The sequence below is a fragment of the Sceloporus undulatus genome, chromosome 4 (assembly GCF_019175285.1).
Source record: "Sceloporus undulatus isolate JIND9_A2432 ecotype Alabama chromosome 4, SceUnd_v1.1, whole genome shotgun sequence".
In the NCBI taxonomy this organism is placed as follows: domain Eukaryota; kingdom Metazoa; phylum Chordata; class Lepidosauria; order Squamata; family Phrynosomatidae; genus Sceloporus; species Sceloporus undulatus.
The window spans coordinates 69558046-69572432 of NC_056525.1; positions in this window are offsets into that span (position 1 = coordinate 69558046).

Consider the following 14387-nt stretch of genomic DNA (forward strand, 5'->3'; position numbering starts at 1 on the left):
CAGTCCTCCATATCTTCCCTAGGTGGATAAAAGACTCTTTGATCTTACATACATATCTGATTCTTTCTGTATGTTGTAAAGATATGTTTTTTACTTAAAGATATGTGGAAGATACTTAGTTAACATAAATTAATGTCACACTACTGAAATGCTGCTACGTCATACCAGCTGAGGATCTGACCTTTACATATAAGCCATGGAGAAAGACTAAATACTACTTCAAACATTGGAAATGCACTGTGCAAATGGATGCTAGAAGCAGGAATAAATGGTCAGGAGGAGAGGCATCCAAATTGGTAGTAATGGTTCCTGAAATACGAATTGTGTATCATTGATCATGCAAATCACTTCTCAAATGACCCAAGTTCATGTGAATTGGCATCTGTCTGTATTTATTTGAAAAAAGAGGTAATGTATAGTGTGGCACAGCAGTGTTAAATGTGGCATAACTTTTGTGCCCAGAATAAGAGAAAGATGTTGGGAGCAGCTGAACAGGCAGCAGGTGTATGATGCTTCACACACTTGTGGGTTTTCTACTTTTTTGGGATATACCCATTACAATGAAACTTAAGGCATGACACAACCCTCTGCTTTGATGGAGCCCACAAGACAGACTTCAAACAGTTGTCCGCAGGGAGAGGCGGGAAATATAAATAAAAATTATTATTATTATGTCTAGGGGCAAGCAGAATTTATAACAGAAAGAAGGGGGAAGGGCCAGCCTTGGCTTATAGTAGTGTTATGTTTTGTGGCCTAAGTTCTTTTTAATGTTTTTATTTTAAAAGCTAGGGAAAGAGGAGGGGGTCCAGGTGTGGCATCTATACAAATGCTCAAGGTGGGAAACATTGTGATTAAAGATGCATAAACAGAGTGAATTCTCAGAAAATCCACCTGCTCCATGATGTTTGGAAAAAAACACCATTTCTAATGGATGTGGTCCTGAAACTGGCACCTGTACTGTATGCTCCTGGGCCTGGACTGTCAGTTCTTGTTTAGCTTCTCCTGCAGGAGGTCAGAATGTTGCATGTTTTCCCCTCTTCCAATGATTGTTAGTATGGCTCTAACAAAGTGCCTTGAAAATGTGCAGTAAGGGATTGCTAGCTTTGGGCAAGTTTTCGTTGTGCTTACCCATGGTTTCCATTTTGAGCTCTGACCAACCCATTTTAATAAAATAGAGTTGTCTTTTTAAGGATCACACTGTTAAAGTGTCTATCCTGATCATACCATCAGGTGGCATGAAGATTTTCTGGAGCCTTTGTGCCATCCACAGTTGGTGTACATTTGATTTTTGAAATTACAAACATGTGTTTACATTTGACATTGTGATAAAGACTGATTTCTGCCTTCTGGCTGCATAAAGACAAAGGGGAACAGATAATATTGCCAAAGATTTGCAGTTGATACTATAGATCTGTCTCTTCTAGGTTAAACACATTCACATTTTTACCTTTTCATGATCCCTGGACAAACTAGTAGGCTGAGGTAGTATATCAAATCTATACGGTAAAAGGGATGATAAAACAGATATGATAGAGGGCCAACTGATAAGAAATCTCCAGAAATGTATTCCAGCAACAGATGCAGTGGTACAGATATCACATGTTAGATTATTGCAGGGAAAGTACTGCCCTCAGCCCCAGTTTTAAAAATGAGGGATATTAGGGTGATTCTTTCAACAAACTGCTGTAAAAATAAAGTGCAGTGTTTGTCAACCTTCCCATTATGAAAACACTGGCCAAAATTGGGACTTCTGATTTTACCTTAGCTTTACTGGTGTCAGTGGAGTGTACTTAGGGGAGGGGCAAAATTCTGGACAACAGTGGAGTTCCCCATCCCTGTATTAGACTTTGGTCTTAGTGGTCTTGCATGGAGATGGAGAGATCAACCTGGAAGGCCATGTATGTTACTTAAGCTGTAACGTGTATATCTAAGATCTCTGTCCCTTACCTTTCCCCCATTCTCTTCTCTGCAATCTTATGCCTTTCATCTGTTTCTACTCTGATGACATATTGAAGGGGAGAGGTAGGCAGTTGTGGCCACCACTTTGTTTTTTACTGAGTCCTGCAAGTTCCACGATTTGGAGGCAGATGAAATAAAGGCTCCAACCGACTGATACAGAACTGAGACATAAGGTAGTTTTGGTCACCTCTTTGGCCCAGAAATTCATTTTCAGTACCAAAGCTGGGACTCACATACTAGTCCTTTTACCCACACAAATCTATTCTTGTTTTCCATCAAGTTTTCTTGATTTTAGCAGCTTAATTTGGAGCCCTGGTGGCGCAGTGGTTAAATGCCTGTACTGCAGCCATTCACTCAAAACCACAAGGTTGCGAGTTCAAGACCAGCAAAAGGGCCCAAGCTCGACTCAGGCTTGCATCCTTCCGAGGTCGCTAAAATGAGTACCCAGACTGTTGGGGGCAAATTAGCTTACTTGCTAATTAGCTTACTTGCTGTTCACCGCTATGACCTTTGGAATAGCGGTATATAAATAAAACAAATTATTAATTATTATTAATTTACAAGATGTAAATGGCTTTTTGTTTTTGTGGCTTTTCCACCACTGGGAATCGGAAATCCTTACTGATCTAGCACAAATCACTGGGACATCTACCAGTAGATCCCAGTCTCCCTTTTGCCCATGTTAGAGCAAAACAGTTTGGTGAAAAATACTCTGCGTATACATAGTGCTACATTTTATCTACAGGAATAAAATTGAATTTGGTCCTGCTGCACTGTGATATAGCCACATTATACTGTTACAGTAGTTTGATACCACTTTAACTGCCATAGCTCTCTCCTGTGGAATCCTCCAATTTGTAGTTTTCGCTGCAAGGGAACTCTTAGTTCTGTAGTTCAGGAGAATGGGCTAGAGAAGTCCTTATATTACAAATGTTATGATTCTGGGGGATGGAGCCATGATAATTAAAGTAGTATCCGAGTGATGTAGCTGTGCATTATGAATATTCCTATATGATACACTCATTTTTTTAAAAAATGCTTTGAATAAGCACTATGCTTCTTAAAAAGGGTTGCTATTGTTGTGTGCCTTCAAATAATTTCTGACATATGACAGCTCTTAAGACTTAAGGTTTTCTTGGCAAGATTTGTTCAGAGGGGGTTTGCCTTTGCCTTCCCCCTGAGGCTGAGAGTTTGTGACTTGCCCATGGTCACCCTGTGGGTTTCTTTGCTGAGTGAGGAATCTAATCCTGGTCTCTCCAGTGGTTAAACCACTGGACCATGCTGGCTCTCTACCAGGAATCCATTCATACTACAGCCTAAACAACACCCTAAATCCAATTGCACGTCTCAGCTACGGTGGACCCAGTGCATCATTTTCCTATGTAAATCACACAGATTAATTGGGTCTATTCTAGCTGGGACAAGTAGTTAGATTTAAACCAATATATTTTACAAGTAGAAAAATAATAAAATGAACACCAGTAATAATGTCCATACACCTTCCCATTCTGACTACAAGTTTTCTTTAAAATATGAAAGCAAAGCTGCTGTGCTCAGTAGCATCAAACCCTGCTGAGTGTCCATGTCAGCATACATACCATTCCTAGAAGTGTTTGCTGTAGCCCCATCACCTATTGTTCTCTAGTTACTTTTGGGGTCTCATAGGTTGCTGAGGCCTGGATGTCGGCCCCACCTGCTGCAATCACTAAAAAGATATGTGTATTTTGGTGGATAGGGCATGGTTGCTAACTGAACAATGCCAATCATAGTTAGCATAGTGTTGAGTCTTGTAGACCACCTAGTCTACTCACAACCTGCAAGAGAGCTAGACAGCATCCCCAATAGACTGCTGTCCAGACTCTTCTCAAAAACCAGAAACGGAAGAAGAGTCTGTCATGCCAGTTAATTGGTTCCACTGGAGAATTGTTCTTACTGTTGAGAGGTTTTCTTGGTGTTCTGCTGCAATCAATACATATGTACCTTAAGCCAGTTAGAACTTGTCCTCCTCTGGGGCAGCAGAGAACAGACTTCTGTCTTGTAGGCAACAGCTCTTCAAGTATTTAAAGATAAATGTTGCCCACTACCCACCCCTCTGTTAACGGCTAAAAATACCCCCATCTCTTCAGAGAGCTGCAGTATTTGAAGAAAAGATTTATAGGTTTCGTATTGTGTGTGTGAGTGAGTGAGGCTATGTCCACTTTGGGAAGACTGAAAGTGTGGATAACGTCATCACATAGTTTAAGCACTAGATGGCACTGGCCTTAATTGTATTTGTGTGGAGTTGTGATGTGGTCTGTTCTTGGTTCTAGAAAGATAAAGCTTTCACTTGGTGTGCTCTCTCAGCTTTTCATATCAGATACTAATGCTGGACTAGTATTAGTACTGTAGTAGTGGTGAAGGGGAATGTTTCCTACTGTGACTTATAAATACAGTGGGCCCTTGGTATCCACTGGTGTTTGGTTCCAGGACCATCCATGGATACCAAAATCTGTAAATGCTCAAGTCCCATTAAATACAATGGCATAGTAAAATGGTATCATTTATATAAAATGGCAAAATCAAGGTTTACTTTTAAGAACTTATATATTTTTTAATATTTTCAAACCTTGAATACTTGAATCCATGGATAAAAAAAATCTGTGGATACGAAGGGCTGAGTGTAATTGCACAGGGCCTCAGGCTCACTGTTTCCTCCTTTTTTTGGCACTGGTAGTTACATTAGAATTATTATGCCATGAATCCATGTATTTCCTACAGAAATCACTAGCGCTTCAGCTATGGTATGATGGGGGATCCATTACTTATAGTTCCTTGATAAGAAGCTATGCATTGGTCAGGGGTGCGAAGGTGGGAGGCAGCTATCCTGTTTTCTGTTATGAAGTGGGAGGGAGGGGGCAGAGACAAGACCAAGCCAGGACCTAGTAAACTGGTCCTGAGTAGGGTGGGTAGGAAATTTTAACCCAGGACCTTAACCTCTACTGTACACCCCACTTGTTCTTCCACAAAAGAAAATCAGTCTGAATAAAAATGAATTGAATAAATTATACTAGTTTTTCATTTGAAGGGGGGGGGAAGCAACTTTCTCCCTTCTTGTGAACAGGCTATAGAAAGGAGTAGCAGGAATTCAGACGTATTGCAGATTAATTCATGGGTCCACCAAAGCAGGCGAGAAAATGTGCATTCTGCATAATGAAGACTAGAAGCTTGTTCATGTTTAAAAATTAGACATTCACAATACTGTAGTGCTATGGAAGCCAGGTCCTGCTATTCGTGGCATAAATATGTTTCATAGCATTATCAGCCTCTCTGCAATATGCTTCGAAACTGCTATTCCCTATAGCATTCTCTACCTCCTGCTGTTTTCCAGATATATCTGGAAGTCTTCGCTACCCAGGCTAATTCTGATTTGGTGGTGCCAGAAACATCAAGAGAAACAGCTGCTGCTGAATCATGAAGACCCATAGACAAGACAAACATCCTAATACTGATCATTATTAGGTCAGTCCTGTTCACATTTCGGGGACAAGGTTGAGGTGGTGATCATGTCACTGTCTATTCCAGGGGTAGGCAACCTTTTTGAGCCGGGGGCCGGCCCTCAGACAACTGGGGGGCCGAAGCCAAAAAATAAATAATTAAATTTTATATATATATATATAAAAACCAGGACAAATGTAGGACAAAATTTTCAAATGGAAGTCACTTTTTTTAAAAAAATGGAGGACACGCGAAAAAATTTGCTGATTTTTAAAAAAATGCTTGTTTCTGAGGCTTCTATAGACAATTGCCCCCCCAAAGGCCCCGGCGGCAATCGGCGGCAGGACCAGGCTGGGGCCGGTCCCAAGGCCTCGCCGGGCCACATCCGGCCCGCGGGCCGCAGGTTGCCTACCCCTGGTCTATTCAGTAGCATTCACAGCTGAACTGGGCCTTATGTACATGTTCCCATGCTTAAATTCCCACACTCATTTTAACAACCTGCCCTGCTTCAATGGAGCATTGCTGTTTGAAGGAAGGACATAAAATAAACTCACAAAAGTATCAACTGATAATTGACACAAATCACCTAGTCATTTTTTAATTTAAAAGCCATATGCAAAGGTCCACTGCTTATCAGAGCAAATCAATGAAAAATAGTTAAATAAAATTATTGATTATACTTTTTAATGGTTTTTTCGGGCTATGTAGCCATGTTCTGGAAGAGTTTATTCCTGACGTCTCACCAGCTTCTTGCCAGCCACAGGTGCTGGCAAAAAAAAAAACAAAACAAAAAACAAAAACCACCAAAAATATGGATACTGGCTGTGAAAACCTTCAACTTCACAGAATTATTGACTAATAAATTCACAAATCAAACAATCCCAAATTCAATCCCAAGTCAGCTTGGTCAAATAAGACCAGCACAACATATTTCAAGTTGTGTCCTCATCAGTGGCTATTATATTGTATACTGCATATAGGACTTCATCAATTTCAATGTACAGTGCGCCCGCGCCATATGTGGGTGCACTATACAAGGCTTCAAGCTTACGCTGAAGCCATGAGACAATAAAGTGTGTGGCACGTGTTTTCAATGAGGTGTGAGCATATGTGGAAATCCCTTATGGGGGGCACTGTATAGTCATGAAAGATCCTTTCTTCACCTGCAATAGTTTTTTCCCCCCTGTTCCAATTATGTTTGACTAAATATCCCATTACTGAATACTGGGATCCTCAAAGTAAAGTATAAAATCTTTTGAACAAATTGAGAGAACCTCTTTGTATTTGGATTTTTTCATTGATGTGACAGAGATATCCAGTTTCACATCTAAGAAGATATATGGGTTTTATATGAAGAATAGGTGATTAGACTAAACATGTTTATAATCAGATCAGTATTTTTCAAACTCAGTGCAGAGTTTGGAGGTTATATCTTGTATGTTTATTAGGGCCTGCTCTTTTTCTCAGAACTTGGCCACATAACCCAAAAGCCCCACAAAAAACTATGGATTCTGGCTGTGAAAGCCTCTGACTTCATATTAAAGGAGTTGATAGTACTTAGTGTCATAATAGTTTTTACCGATACATCCCAGAATCAAGCCTTGGGCAGGGGTGCTGTTCTTCAAGGTGTAATTCTTGCTTAAGGAGTTAATATGTTATGTCCTTATTGCTTCAGAATATTTGGATCATATTGCCAATTTGAGCTCTGCAAAGGGTTAATGCAGGGATAGAAAATGCATGGCCCTCCAGGTTTCATTGAGCTACAACTCCCAGCAGCCCAATCAGCTTATCCAATGATGAGGAAAACATCTAGAAGGCCAGATGATTCCCACATCTGGATTAATATGTACAAAAACTGAGTCATGAACATGAACGCATGTAACATCTTGATTCTATAATGCTATTACAGTCATCCCTCCATATTTGTGGCTTTGATATTTGCGGATTTGATTATTCACGGATTTCATTAATATGTTCTCTCTAGGACTGTCTAGGTCCTCCAGTGCAACTCTTTGGTCAACTTTAACTAAAAGTTGCACTGAAAGACCATTTGTAGCTACTCCAGTGCCATTCTATGGTCAGTGTATGTTGGACATTGACCGCAGAGTTGCACTGGAGGACCTAGAGATTCCTAGAGAGGTGTCCTCAGGTAAAAACAATGTTTTTGTTATTTACAGTTTTTCCATATTCACGTGGGTCTTGTTCCCCTAACCCTAGCGAATATGGAAGGACAACTGTAATTGTGAAAGGCATTCTGTTTTTATTTGTTCTTCATTCTAGTTTGTAGTGATGTGGAAGGCAAAAAGGAAGAAGGGAGTCAAATAAAGGAAAAGTTAATGTATCTATGTATGTATTACATACTTGAGGGTTTTTCATTTTCTAAAGAAAGGTATGTTCACTTTCCTTAATTGCTTTTTACCACTACCATGTCTGCCAGAGGTGGGCAAATTCCACAGGTCCAGGGGCCAGATGCCACCCCTCCAGGACCTTTTGAGAGAGGCACAGATTGTCAATTTAAAAAAAAAAAGTTTTACTTTTGCTTTTGGAAAATTGTCCCATGTTTTTAGGTAAACAGCGCTAGGGAGTTGCAGTCTATTTAAAAAGTGAATCACTTTTCCTGAAGGAGACTGAATTTACCCTTTTTTGGCTTGCAAAAGTATGGTCCAGGGTGCAAGAATATACCTTATCCACTCCAAAGTATAATGAAAATCACCTTGCTCACTGTCTCCTTAAACCTGGAAGAAAACATTGCAAAATGCAAATATTTCTGAACAGTATACACCAGTCCTTTTAAAGCAGATGAGGTGCATAGAATTTTCCTGTTTGTTTAATGAGCTTCTGTGTCAGTTATAGTAAGATGCAAAGTGAAAAAGAATGAAATGACAACAACAGGAAATCGGAAACTAGAGCAATGACACAATGGGGTGTTTTTCTATTGTTTTCATGCATCTGAGAAACCTCAGGCCAATGCCTACATGTGACAGTTGTGAATATGTCAGCTTTATATCCAAAATGTACAGGTTCCCCAGTCCATTTAGTTTAAGGCCACAGAGAATGGTAGAAAATATTCTGATCAAATATCAGTAAAATCTGGCAACAAGATAAAGACTTCTACAATTTTGATGTGTAACAAAGCTTGAACCAATCGGCAGATGAACTGCAGAAAAGTCCTGTAGATTTGGATGCAATGTGTTGGAAATGTGGAGAAACTACTGGCCCTTTTTACCACATGTGATGGACATATCCCAAAGCTAAAACATTTTGGTTGTCTATTTACAAGGTCATCTTAAAAATTTTGAATATAAAAATTCTACTTTGTCCAGAACTGTTTCTGTTGAATATGATACATATGATTGAAACTAAATCAGAAAAAAGGACTTAAAAATATTATTATATAGGTTACTGCAGCGAGACTAGTACATGCCTCTAAATGGAAAAACAAAACAAAAATATACCTAAGGTAGAGGACTGGTTGTTAAAATTATATGATATGATTGTCCTAGATAATTTAACAATGTTGATTAAAGAAGGGAAAATATCCAAGTGAGAGGAGGAGTGGACAGAAATAAGCTTTTGTAAAGAAAATCTGTGGTTATATAGTTTGAAAATTTAGAGAAAGAATATAAATATAGGTATAGAAATAGATATTGATGTTATATAGAATTGAGAGAAATATCCAAGTATAGGAGAAAAGAAATTGAGCCTATTTAAAATAAAATGAAAAAGAAAGAAAGTTTTGAGGTTAAGATACACCAGTTCAGACAAGATTAGGAAGTCATGCGGATGTTTTTATGTTCAATTTATGGATAATGTATATATGTGCATACATGTCTGTTTTGCTTACAATATATATGTGGTATAGGTAGTTACGTTTTTGTTATTATATGGACACATTTTATGTTTCAAGGTTTAGGGTGTTTGAAAATAAAATAAATATTTAAAAAGAAAGAAAAGTCCAGCAGCATCAGACCAACAACCCCCTGAGCTAGGGCACCCTACTTTCTACAGTTGCCAAGCAGATGCCTCTGGAAGTGCTTGAGCAAAGACTGAAGGAAGGTTTAACCCTTTTATCTTGTTGTCTCTAGCAACTGGTTTTCAGTAGCATACTCACTCTGAACTGGAGCATGGAAATAACTTCTAAGCAGGTTTTCCATCATCAAAATCATAACATTAAATTATAAACACACCTTAACAACAAGTAACATTATTTTTAAGGTGTGACTATAATGTTTTACAGTGGTTCCTCCACATTCGCTGTGGTTAGGGGTTTAGGAGCCCCATGAATGTGGGAAAACCACAACTAAAAAAGTGCTATCCTTTTTACCTAAGAGAACACCTCTGCAAATTTCCAGGTCTTCCAGTGCAGCTCTATGGTCAATGTCTCCCAGAAGTTGATCGTGCTGGAGATGACAAATGCCTAAGGAAGTGTTTTCTCTAGGAACCTCTAGGTTCTCCAGCACAACTCTATATGGTCAACTTCTGGCAGAGCTGTGCTGGAGGACCTAGAGATTCCTAAACAGAACATACTAATCTAAACTGCAAATAATCAAATCCACAAAAGTCAAAGGCACAAATGTAGAGGACCAGCTGTAGTTTCTTTTACAATTATTTTTACAGTTATAGTGGTTTGCCCTCACTAAGGGTAGAGGGAGATTATTACATGTTCAAATGATGTTGAAGTGGATGTTCTGTCTGGGCTCAGGAGTGCTGCTGAAGTTTCTTTCTGCTGGGTGATGCTGCTGGAGGGCCACCTCCTTCATAAACTAATCCCCTCCAGCCATCAGCAAGAAAAAGTTAGGCTGCCACTGCAGGTCACGTTTTTTTCTCCTATACAGAACTCCAGACATTTTAGCATTTGTCTTGTGCCAAATTATGTGCACCCTCACCCCACCTGTGAGGCTTGCAGCTAACAACAAATAACACCAGCTGTAAAATACAACAATAAAAAACTGCACAATAATTTTGCTTGCCATCTTCTGCTCTACACCAAGTCTGTATGGAGGTAGTGGTTACTTTTAAGGAGGAATGACCAGAATCCCTTCACAAATGCTTTCAGAAACAAACATAATTGGATTTCAGTGGCCTCTCAGTGCATTCTAGAAAAAAGAAAGAAAGAAACTTAATATTTCAAATGTCACTCCAACTTAGATTTTTATAAAGACATTATAACATTGCAGTTTTGTTTAGTATCATTCTCTTTCTTAATAGCTCATAGCAATTTCCCCAAGTTAAGAACCTTCCTGGTTAACCTGAATTTCTTGCTACCATATTTATTTCATGTATTTATTTCCTGTACCCTTACCAAAAAATAGTGTACAATCAAGGCAACGAAAAACAGAATGTGCATAATCCATGAAAACATGAATTAAATATGAATTTTATATGACCAATAAATACAAATCAGAAGATCAAAAACAGCAGCACTCAGTAGCTAGTAAGTCTCACTGAAATTAGTCTTTTCTGCTTGCAAAGAAATAAAAGAAATAAGCAGGGATGAGGGCAGGTAGACCCCTACTTTGAGGCTGTACCAAATTTCTGGGCACCAGCATCCAAAATGTCCTGTCCCTTGTACCTATCCATTATGCATCACCAGTGAGGATGGAGGCTGAGGAAAGTACTGCAAAAGATTACAGTTCCTGTGCAGCTTCACATAGAGATGTAAGAGTTAATACTTAAGGAGAGCTTGGAAAGTTACTTTTTGTACTTTGTTCCCTTTACACATTACTGTGTTTGGGAAGTAACCTGTTTTTGTTACTGTTAACCATGATGGATGGCTAACTTGTCACATTACAGGCTACTTTTAAAAAAAATTTAATGGAATAAAGGTATAGGATTCATAAGAGAATTGCATAAAACTTGAAAAATCCCTGTCTTAAAATGCCCTAAAAATGCTGAAATGCACTATACCAGTAAAGTACAGTTAGCTTTTTCCTGTTCACTGCTTCTTAAATGTAAATTTTCCATACTTTTATTCCAAATAACTAGTTAGTACATTATTTGTTACTTCCAAGCTCTGTTCTTCAGATACAAATCCCAGGTTATTAGCTGGTGAGCTACATTCTGATCTAGATCACCAACTTGAACTGAGCCCTATAACAAATTGGTAAACAACATAGATGGCATAACACTGAATAGTATGTGCTGCCCTACATAGTCCAGTTAAGCCCTGGCAGCTGCATTTGTACCAAGTGAAATTTCTACCATGTCTTCAAAGAAAGGACATGCAGAATGCACAACTTTCCTATTGTTTATTAGGAAGTGCAGCTGATCTGTCTGTCACAACCTGCTAAACATAAGAAACAGAAGAGGAGCCCTGCCGGATCAGATCAAATGTCTGCCTACTCTGGTCTCCTATTTTCACCAATGATGTTTCCTTGAAGCCCTTAAGAGAGTAAAAAGGCAATAATCCTCTTCTTGGTGTGCAGAGGTATACTGCTTTGGAATATGGAGGCTCTGTTTAATGGTGTTGACTTATACCGTTTGTAAAGTTATATTTTAAAGCCACAATACATCATCTCACCACGTGGTGGCAAATCCCACAAGTTTCTTTTGTACTGTGTAAAGAGCAGTGTTCCCTATTGTCTTTTATGAACCATTTGCCAGACAATTTCAATTGGTAACAATGAGTCAAATTCTACCCACTTCTTTTATGCTAGGCATAAAAGTATAAACTACATTACCATAGCCCTGCTTTTAGTGATCTTAAGTGAGAGAAAACCACCCAAGCTTCTAAATTCACACTTTAAATATCAAGGGCTGTAGGCAGGGCTTTGGATGCCACTGCTTATACTGTAGATATGGTTTAGGATTAGTTTTCACCCGTTCTTGGTGTGAGGTTGGCAGGTGGCATGTGTCCTAATACAACTTGGGTTACCTTCCCTCCCACTGCTGCTTCCAAGGTTTCTGCATAACAGTTGCTGGGGAACAGGAGTGGGAAGGCACTCTTGGACTCATATCCTGTTTGCTGAGGACTTTCCTTATACAAGTCAGAACAATATGCTGGACTAGGTAGGCAGCTGGGACCTTCTTATGGTAACTACAGATATCGCCTCTGCAAATAAATGAAACGAGAAATCTATACTGCCCCATGTCATCTGTTGAATTCCATGCTGTAGCACAAGATACAGAATGGCACATTCTTAATGAGACAAGCTGGTGAGAATCCAGAGCAGCACCTGGAGTGAAGAGCCTAACCAAGAGATGTAAGCAAAAAAGCTGGAAAGCTGCACAGCCGCATGCTCGAGTTTCACCTCATTTTGAAAACCACCTTGATTCAGTATCATCCTAGCAGAAAATATCATAAGGTTGTATCGTTATTGTTGTTGCTCCCCTTATTATTATTAATCAATCTTGTTTGCAAGGGCAGCAAAGATGGTACAGGAGACTAGGAAGATTTCTCTAAGCAGAGACAGAAATGAACCCTGTTATTAAACTCCACCACAGCCTGCTAAACAGAGTGACATCTTGAAGGAGAAATATTGCCGTTCAGAGACTTTAGCAACAGCTCTTACAAGGGAGAAAATATTCATTAGGAAAAGAGCAAAGTGATGGATGAATTCATTGTGCAAGCTGGATGGGAGGATGCTGGCTGGCACACAAGATATTGATCTTCGCATGGAGGAGGGGGATTGGCGGAGCAGCAGAAAACCTTTCAGGGATGCAGAGGGCTCCCTGGCTTGCAATTCTTCTCAAACCCAAGGGAGTCTTCTGTCACCATGGCAGAAGATCCAGACCCAGCTGTGTTGGCCTAGCGTTACCTCAAACATAATGTCTGGCCTGTTTCCCTACAGAGCTTCTTTCTCCTCCACTAGCCATAGGGTAAGGAGGAGCAGTGGATCTAGGACCCATGTGCCTTGCTTGGCAGACACTCAGGCTGCAATCGCACATAAGTGATGCTGAAGTAAGCTGTATTTAAATGCACAAGGCTTTCCTTGAAGGAAGTGTACATACAGCTGGGATTTTAATAAGTGCCTTGATCTGGGGTCATTATTATTTCTCTGTTTTCCACTCTCTCTGCTCCCACCACCACAGTTGCCTATTAAACGTTATCTTGCCATGTGCAGTGACTTTTGCACAAGTATGCATCAAAGCAGCAGAACGTGCCTTCAGAGTGTATTGTTTGTGTTGTAGAATTCAAAAACACAGTCTTGTTAGTCCGGAAAATCAGTATGCAATGGGAGCTTGTAGCACTTTTGAGGCTAACTGAAAGATAGAAGTTGGTAGCACGAGCGTTCGTAGACTTGGGCCTACTTTCTCAGATGCATGTGGTGGAGTGGAAAGCCCAGGGACAGACCTATATAGCAGCCTGTGTGTGAGAACATCCATAGGAATGAAGAACTTTGTTGGTCTGGAGATGAGGTGACAATTTCATTTTTGGGGGGGCTAGGCAAAACTGAAATTGTCACCAAAGCCACAAAGTTTTGCATTTCTGTAGATCTTCTCATACAGAGACTGCAATACAGGTCTGTTCCTGGGTGGCTTTCCACTCCACCAAATGCATCTGAGAAAGTAGGCTCAAGTCTATGAAAGCTCCTGCTTTTTCTCTTTTAGTTAGTCTGAAAGGCGTTGAGAGATAATAATAAATAAATAAATAAATAATAAAAGCTTTATTTATATACCGCCCTTCTTGTAATCAGGGCGGTGTACAACATAATAATAAACACAGAATACAGAACAATAAAAAAAAATTAAAATTTACATTAAAAATATATTCTAGCCTGCTCACCATTGGCCATCAAGGGGGGGGGGGACTAACTAGGACATATATCGGGGAACGCTAGCTTAAACAGGAAGGTTTTTAGTTCCTTCCTGAACTGTGCTAGGGAGGTAGCCGAGCGGAGCTCTATGGGCAGCGTGTTCCAGAGGTTCGGGGCTGAGATGGTGAATGTCCTCCTCGTTGTGGAGGCTAGTCTTGCCCCCGGGACCCTCAGTAGCTGCTGCCCAGAAGTTCTGAG